Source organism: Lithobates pipiens, unplaced genomic scaffold, assembly GCF_037356315.1.
Source record: "Lithobates pipiens isolate NorthernLeopardFrog02 unplaced genomic scaffold, aLitPip1_a1.2 Scaffold_10, whole genome shotgun sequence".
Lineage (NCBI taxonomy): Eukaryota > Metazoa > Chordata > Amphibia > Anura > Ranidae > Lithobates > Lithobates pipiens.
The window spans coordinates 16,440,325-16,448,804 of record NW_027507686.1 but is presented as its reverse complement, the minus strand read 5'-3'; positions in this window follow the sequence as shown (position 1 = coordinate 16,448,804).

Below are 8,480 nucleotides of genomic sequence, written 5' to 3'. Positions count from 1 at the left end.
AAATTCTTCCATGTTGGCAAATAACGATGAGCAACATTTTTCATTTTCCTGAAATGTTGTCAAAATTTTATTTTGGTTTTCAATTTTCCTGAAATGTTCATGCCATTTTATTTTGTTTATTATATTTCTTCTTTGATAAATCATTAGTGTATTTTATTTTGTTTTACAGAAAATAACAATGAGCAACATTTTTAATTTTCCTGAAATTTTGTCAAAATTTTATTTTGATTTTTATTCTCCTTTATTCATTATTCATTCTTTATTCATACCATTTTATTTTGTTTATTATATTTCTTCTTTTATAAATCATTAGTGAATTGTATTCTGTTCTACAGAAAACACAAAATTGTTCCCTGCTGACAAACAACAATGAGCAAAATCTTTAATTTTCCTGATATTTTTCAAAATGTTATTTTGGTTTTCATTTTCCTGAAATGTTCATGCCATTTTATTTTGTTTATTATATTTCTTATTTTATAAATCATTAGTGTATTTTGTTCTGCTCTACAGAAAACAGTAAATTGTTCCATTCTGGCAAATAATGATGAGCAAAATCTTTAATTTTCCAGAAATTTTGTCAAAATTTTATTTTGGTTTTCCTTTTCCTGAAATTGTCATACCATTTAATTTTGTTTATTATATTCTTCTTTTGTAAATCATTAGTGTATTGTATTCTGTTATACAGAAAACAGTAAACTCTTCCACGTTGGCAAATAACGATGAGCAGCGTTTTTCATTTTCCTGAAATTTTGTCAACATTTTATTTTGGTTTTCATTTTCCTAATATTTTCATGCCATTTTATTTTGTTTATTATATTTCTTCTTTTATAAATCATTAGTGAATTGTATTCTGTTCTACAGAAAACACAAAATTGTTCCATGCTGGCAAACAACAATGAGCAAAATCTTTAATTTTCCTGAAATTTTGTCAACATTTTATTTTGGTTTTCAATTTTCCTGGAATGTTCATGCCATTTTATTTTGTTTATTATATTTCTTCTTTTATAAATCATTAGTGTATTTTATCATGTTCTACAGAAAACACTAAATTTTTCCATGTTGGCAAATAACGATGAGCATAATTTTTAATTTTCCTGAAATATTATCAAAATTTTATTTTGTTTTTCAATTTTCCTGAAATGTTCATACCATTTTATTTTGTTTATTATAGTTCTTATTTTATAAATCATTTGTGTATTTTATTCTGTTCTACAGAAAACACTTAATTGTTCCATGCTGGTAAATAACGATGAGCAAAATGTTCAATTTTCATAAAATTTGGTCATCTCCCCTCTCGGCACCATCCAAATACCTTTGTCAGTAATCGTGGTTCCAGCGGCAAAGAAACTGGCGATTTCTGGTGGGTCATATTCAGCCGATATCGGATGGGGGGGGGCCTCAAATCCATGAGCTCCCAGATGCGCCATGTTTCCCAATGGAGCTGTAGCCGGTTGCTATGGGCGACTGCTGCGAGGATAACGCCTTTGCCCCACGATGGGGCGCCAAATGTAGCAAGGTCCCAGGCCTCCTTTAGTCTAATGAGAACCTCCAGAGCCAAGAGCTTCTGACATCCTTCCATACACAGTGGGTTGTAAGCATACCTCCCGACATTTTGAGATGGTGTAATGGAGGGAGCTCTGGTGTGATGGAGGGAGCTCTGGTGTGAAGGGTAATCTCTGGTGTGATTGAGGGAGCTCTGGTGTGATGGAGGGACCACTGGTGTGAAGGGACATCTCTGGGGTGATTGAGGAAGCTCTGGTGTGATGGAGGGACCCCTGGTGTGATGGAGAGAGCTCTGATGTGATGGGACATCTCTGGTGTGAAGGGACGACCCCTGGTGTGATGGAGGGAGCTCTGGTGTGAAGGGACATCTCTGGTGTGATGGGGGGACCCCTGGTGTGAAGGGATATCTCTGGTGTGATAGAGAGAGCTCTGATGTGATGGAGGTAGCTCTAGTGTGATGGAGGGAGCTCTGATGTGAAGGGACATCTCTGGTGTGATGGAGGGACCCCTGGTGTGAAGGGATATCTCTGGTGTGATGGAGGGAGCTCTGGTGTGATGGAGGGAGCTCTGGTGTGAAGGGACATCTCTGGTGTGATGGAGGGACCCCTGGTGTGATGGAGGGAGCTTTGGTGTGATGGAGGGACCCCTGGTGGGATGGAGGGAGCTCTGGTGTGAAGGGACATCTCTGGTGTGATGGAGGGAGCTCTGGTGTGATTGAGGGAGCTCTGGTGTGAAGGGTAATCTCTGGTGTGATTGAGGGAGCTCTGGTGTGATGGAGGGACCCCTGGTGTGATGGAGGGACCCCTGGTGTGAAGGGACATCACTGGGGTGATTGAGGAAGCTCTGGTGTGATGGAGGGACCCCTGGTGTGATGGAGGGACCCCTGGTGTGATGGAGGGAGCTCTGATGTGAAGGGACATCTCTGGTGTGATGGAAGGACCCCTGGTGTGATGGAGGGAGCTCTGGTGTGAAGGGACATCTCTGGTGTAATGGAGGGAGCTCTGATGTGATGGAGGGAGCTCTAGTGTGATGGAGGGAGCTCTGATGTGAAGGGACATCTCTGGTGCGATGGAGGGAGCTCTGGTGTGATGGAGGGAGCTCTAGTGTGATGGAGGGAGCTCTGATGTGAAGGGACATCTCTGGTGTGATGGAGGGAGCTCTAGTGTGATGGAGGGAGCTCTGGTGTGAAGGGACATCTCTGGTGTGATGGAGGGAGCTCTAGTGTGATGGAGGGAGCTCTGATGTGAAGGGACATCTCTGGTGTGATGGAGGGATCTCTGATGTGATGGAGGGAGCTCTAGTGTGATGGAGGGAGCTCTGATGTGAAGGGACATCTCTGGTGTGATGGAGGGAGCTCTGGTGTGAAGGGACATCTCTGGTGTGATGGAGGGAGCTCTGATGTGAAAGGACATATCTGGTGTGATGGGACATCTCTGGTGTGATGGAGGGAGCTCTGATGTGAAAGGACATCTCTGGTGTGATGGAGGGAGCTCTGATGTGATGGAGGGAGCTCTGATGTGAAGGGACATATCTGGTGTGAAGGGACATCTCTGGTGTGATGGAGGGAGCTCTGATGTGAAAGGACATATCTGGTGTGATGGAGGGAGCTCTGATGTGAAGGGACACATATCTGGTGTGAATGGACATCTCTGGTGTGATGGAGGGAGCTCTGATGTGAAAGGACATCTCTGGTGTGATGGAGGGAGCTCTGATGTGATGGAGGGAGCTCTGATGTGAAAGGACATATCTGGTGTGATGGGACATCTCTGGTGTGATGGAGGGAGCTCTGATGTGAAAGGACATCTCTGGTGTGATGGAGGGAGCTCTGATATGATGGAGGGAGCTCTGATGTGAAGGGACATATCTGGTTTGAAGGGACATCTCTGGTGTGATGGAGGGAGCTCTGATGTGAAAGGACATATCTGGTGTGATGGAGGGAGCTCTGATGTGAAGGGACACATATCTGGTGTGAATGGACATCTCTGGTGTGATGGAGGGAGCTCTGATGTGAAAGGACATCTCTGGTGTGATGGAGGGAGCTCTGATGTGATGGAGGGAGCTCTGATGTGAAGGGACATATCTGGTGTGAAGGGACATCTCTGGTGTGATGGAGGGAGCTCTGATGTGAAAGGACATATCTGGTGTGATGGAGGGAGCTCTGATGTGAAGGGACACATATCTGGTGTGAATGGACATCTCTGGTGTGATGGAGGGAGCTCTGATGTGAAAGGACATCTCTGGTGTGATGGAGGGAGCTCTGATGTGATGGAGGGAGCTCTGATGTGAAAGGACATATCTGGTGTGATGGGATATCTCTGGTGTGATGGAGGGAGCTCTGATGTGATGGAGGGAGCTCTGATGTGAAAGGACATATCTGGTGTGAAGGGACATCTCTGGTGTGATGGAGGGAGCTCTGATGTGAAGGGACATCTCTGGTGTGATGGAAGGAGCTCTGATGTGAAGGGACATCTCTGGTGTGATGGAAGGAGCTCTGATGTGAAGGGACATCTCTGGTGTGATGGAGGGAGCTCTGGTGTGAAGGGACATCTCTGGTGTGATGGAGGGAGCTCTGGTGTGAAGGGACATCTCTGGTGTGATGGAGGGAGCTCTGATGTGAAGGGACATCTCTCAAACAATGATGAGCAAAATCTTTAATTTTCCTGAAATTTTGTCAAAATTTTATTTTGGTTTTCAATTTTCCTGAAATGTTCATGCCATTTTATTTTGTTTATTATATTTCTTCTTTGATAAATCATTAGTGTATTTTATTTTGTTTTACAGAAAATAACAATGAGTAACATTTTTAATTTTCCTGAAATGTTGTCAAAATTTTATTTTGATTTTTATTCTCCTTAAATGTTCATACCATTTTATTTTGTTTATTATATTTCTTCTTTTATAAATCATTAGTGAATTGTATTCTGTTCTACAGAAAACACAAAATTGTTCCATGCTGGCAAACAACAATGAGCAAAATCTTTAATTTTCCTGAAATTTTGTCAAAATGTTATTTTGGTTTTCATTTTCCTGAAATGTTCATGCCATTTTATTTTGTTTATTATATTTCTTATTTTATAAATCATTAGTGTATTTTGTTCTGTTCTACAGAAAACAGTAAATTGTTCCATTCTGGCAAATAATGATGAGCAAAATCTTTAATTTTCCAGAAATTTTGTCAAAATTTTATTTTGGTTTTCCTTTTCCTGAAATTGTCATACCATTTAATTTTGTTTATTATATTCTTCTTTTGTAAATCATTAGTGTATTGTATTCTGTTATACAGAAAACAGTAAACTCTTCCACGTTGGCAAATAACAATGAGCAGCGTTTTTCATTTTCCTGAAATTTTGTCAACATTTTATTTTGGTTTTAATTTTCCTAATATTTTCATGCCATTTTATTTTGTTTATTATATTTCTTCTTTTATAAATCATTAGTGAATTGTATTCTGTTCTACAGAAAACACAAAATTGTTCCATGCTGGCAAACAACAATGAGCAAAATCTTTAATTTTCCTGAAATTTTGTCAACATTTTATTTTGGTTTTCAATTTTCCTGGAATGTTCATGCCATTTTATTTTGTTTATTATATTTCTTCTTTTATAAATCATTAGTGTATTTTATCATGTTCTACAGAAAACACTAAATTGTTCCATGTTGGCAAATAACGATGAGCATCATTTTTCATTTTCCTGAAATATTGTCAAAATTTTATTTTGGTTTTCAATTTTCCTGAAATGTTCATACCATTTTATTTTGTTTATTATAGTTCTTATTTTATAAATCATTTGTGTATTTTATTCTGTTCTACAGAAAACACTTAATTGTTCCATGCTGGTAAATAACGATGAGCAAAATGTTCAATTTTCATAAAATTTGGTCATCTCCCCTCTCGGCACCATCCAAATACCTTTGTCAGTAATCGTGGTTCCAGCGGCAAAGAAACTGGCGATTTCTGGTGGGTCATATTCAGCCGATATCGGATGGGGGGGGCCTCAAATCCATGAGCTCCCAGATGCGCCATGTTTCCCAATGGAGCTGTAGCCGGTTGCTATGGGCGACTGCTGTGAGGATAATGCCTTTGCCCCACGTTGGGGCGCCAAATGTAGCAAGGTCCCAGGCCTCCTTTAGTCTAATGAGAACCTCCAGAGCCAAGAGCTTCTGACATCCTTCCATATACAGTGGGTTGTAAGCATACCTCCCAACATTTTGAGATGGTGTGATGGAGGGAGCTCTGGTGTGATGGAGGGAGCTCTGGTGTGAAGGGTAATCTCTGGTGTGATGGAGGGACCCCTGGTGTGAAGGGACATCTCTGGGGTGATTGAGGAAGCTCTGGTGTGAAGGGACATCTCTGGTGTGATGGAGAGAGCTCTGGTGTGAAGGGACATCTCTGGTGTGATGGAGAGAGCTCTGGTGTGAAGGGACATCTCTGGTGTGATGGGGGACCCCTGGTGTGAAGGGACATCTCTGGTGTGATGGAGGGAGCTCTGATGTGAAGGGACATCTCTGGTGTGATGGAGGGACCCCTGGTGTAAAGGGATATCTCTGGTGTGATGGAGGGAGCTCTGGTGTGATGGAGGGAGCTCTGGTGTGAAGGGACATCTCTGGTGTGATGGAGGGACCCCTGGTGTGATGGAGGGAGCTCTGGTGTGATGGAGGGAGCTCTGGTGTGAAGGGACATCTCTGGTGTGATGGAGGGAGCTCTGGTGTGATTGAGGGAGCTCTGGTGTGAAGGGTAATCTCTGGTGTGATTGAGGGAGCTCTGGTGTGATGGAGGGACCCCTGGTGTGATGGAGGGACCCCTGGTGTGAAGGGACATCTCTGGGGTGATTGAGGAAGCTCTGGTGTGATGGAGGGACCCCTGGTGTGATGGAGGGAGCTCTGATGTGAAGGGACATCTCTGGTGTGATGGAAGGACCCCTGGTGTGATGGAGGGAGCTCTGGTGTGAAGGGACATCTCTGGTGTGATGGAGGAAGCTCTGATGTGATGGAGGGAGCTCTAGTGTGATGGAGGGAGCTCTGATGTGAAGGGACATCTCTGGTGTGATGGAGGGAGCTCTGGTGTGATGGAGGGAGCTCTAGTGTGATGGAGGGAGCTCTGATGTGAAGGGACATCTCTGGTGTGATGGAGGGAGCTCTGGTGTGATGGAGGGAGCTCTGGTGTGAAGGGACATCTCTGGTGTGATGGAGGGAGCTCTGGTGTGATGGAGGGAGCTCTAGTGTGATGGAGGGAGCTCTGATGTGAAGGGACATCTCTGGTGTGAAGGGACATCTCTGGTGTGATGGAGGGAGCTCTGATGTGAAGGGACATCTCTGGTGTGATGGAGGGAGCTCTAGTGTGATGGAGGGAGCTCTGATGTGAAGGGACATCTCTGGTGTGATGGAGGGAGCTCTGGTGTGATGGAGGGAGCTCTAGTGTGATGGAGGGAGCTCTGATGTGAAGGGACATCTCTGGTGTGATGGAGGGAGCTCTGGTGTGATGGAGGGAGCTCTGGTGTGAAGGGACATCTCTGGTGTGATGGAGGGAGCTCTGGTGTGATGGAGGGAGCTCTAGTGTGATGGAGGGAGCTCTGATGTGAAGGGACATCTCTGGTGTGAAGGGACATCTCTGGTGTGATGGAGGGAGCTCTGATGTGAAGGGACATCTCTGGTGTGAAGGGACATCTCTGGTGTGATGGAGGGAGCTCTGATGTGAAGGGACATCTCTGGTGTGATGGAGGGAGCTCTGATGTGAAAGGACATATCTGGTGTGAAGGGACATCTCTGGTGTGATGGAGGGAGCTCTGATGTGAAGGGACATCTCTGGTGTGATGGAGGGAGCTCTGGTGTGAAGGGACATCTCTGGTGTGATGGAGGGAGCTCTGGTGTGAAGGGACATCTCTGGTGTGATGGAGGGAGCTCTGATGTGAAAGGACATATCTGATGTGAAGGGACATCTCTGGTGTGATGGAGGGAGCTCTGATGTGAAGGGACATCTCTAGTGTGATGGAGGGAGCTCTGATGTGAAAGGACATCTCTGGTGTGATGGAGGGAGCTCTGATGTGATGGAGGGAGCTCTGATGTGAAAGGACATATCTGGTGTGATGGGACATCTCTGGTGTGATGGAGGGAGCTCTGGTGTGAAAGGACATCTCTGGTGTGAAGGGACATCTCTGGTGTGATGGAGGGAGCTCTGGTGTGAAGGGAAGGGACATCTCTGGTGTGATGGAGGGAGCTCTGGTGTGAAGGGACATCTCTGGTGTGATGGATGGAGCTCTGGTGTGAAGGGACATCTCTGGTGTGATGGAGGGAGCTCTGATGTGAAAGGACATCTCTGATGTGAAGGGACATCTCTGGTGTGAAGGGACATCTCTGGTGTGATGGATGGAGCTCTGATGTGAAAGGACATCTCTGGTGTGATGGAGAGAGCTCTGGTGTGAAGGGACATCTCTGGTGTGATGGATGGAGCTCTGATGTGAAGGGACATCTCTGGTGTGATGGAGGGAGCTCTGGTGTGAAGGGACATCTCTGGTGTGAAGGGACATCTCTGATGTGAAGGGACATCTCTGGTGTGATGGGACATCTCTGGTGTGATGGGACATCTCTGGTGTGAAGGGACATCTCTGGTGTGAAGGGACATCTCTGGTGTGATGGGACATCTCTGATGTGAAGGGACATCTCTGGTGTGATGGAGAGACCTCTGCAGGTCCTCGACATTTTTGGTTGTAAAAAGGACATATGTGGAAAATCTCAAGGGATATGAATACGTTTTCAAGGCACTGTGCTTGAATTTAGTGTTTGCTAAACGATCGTGTTTATATTGTGTGACATGAAGGCTGGAATTACCTCTATTTTATTCTCTGGGGTCTCTGCTTTTCAGGAAATATATGTTTGGGGGGGTTTATGCAACCTTCAGGCTTAAATATATATATATTTTTTAAGCGTGTGCAAAAAAGCAGCTCCAGCAGTGAACGGGTTAAACACACTGAGGGAAAACC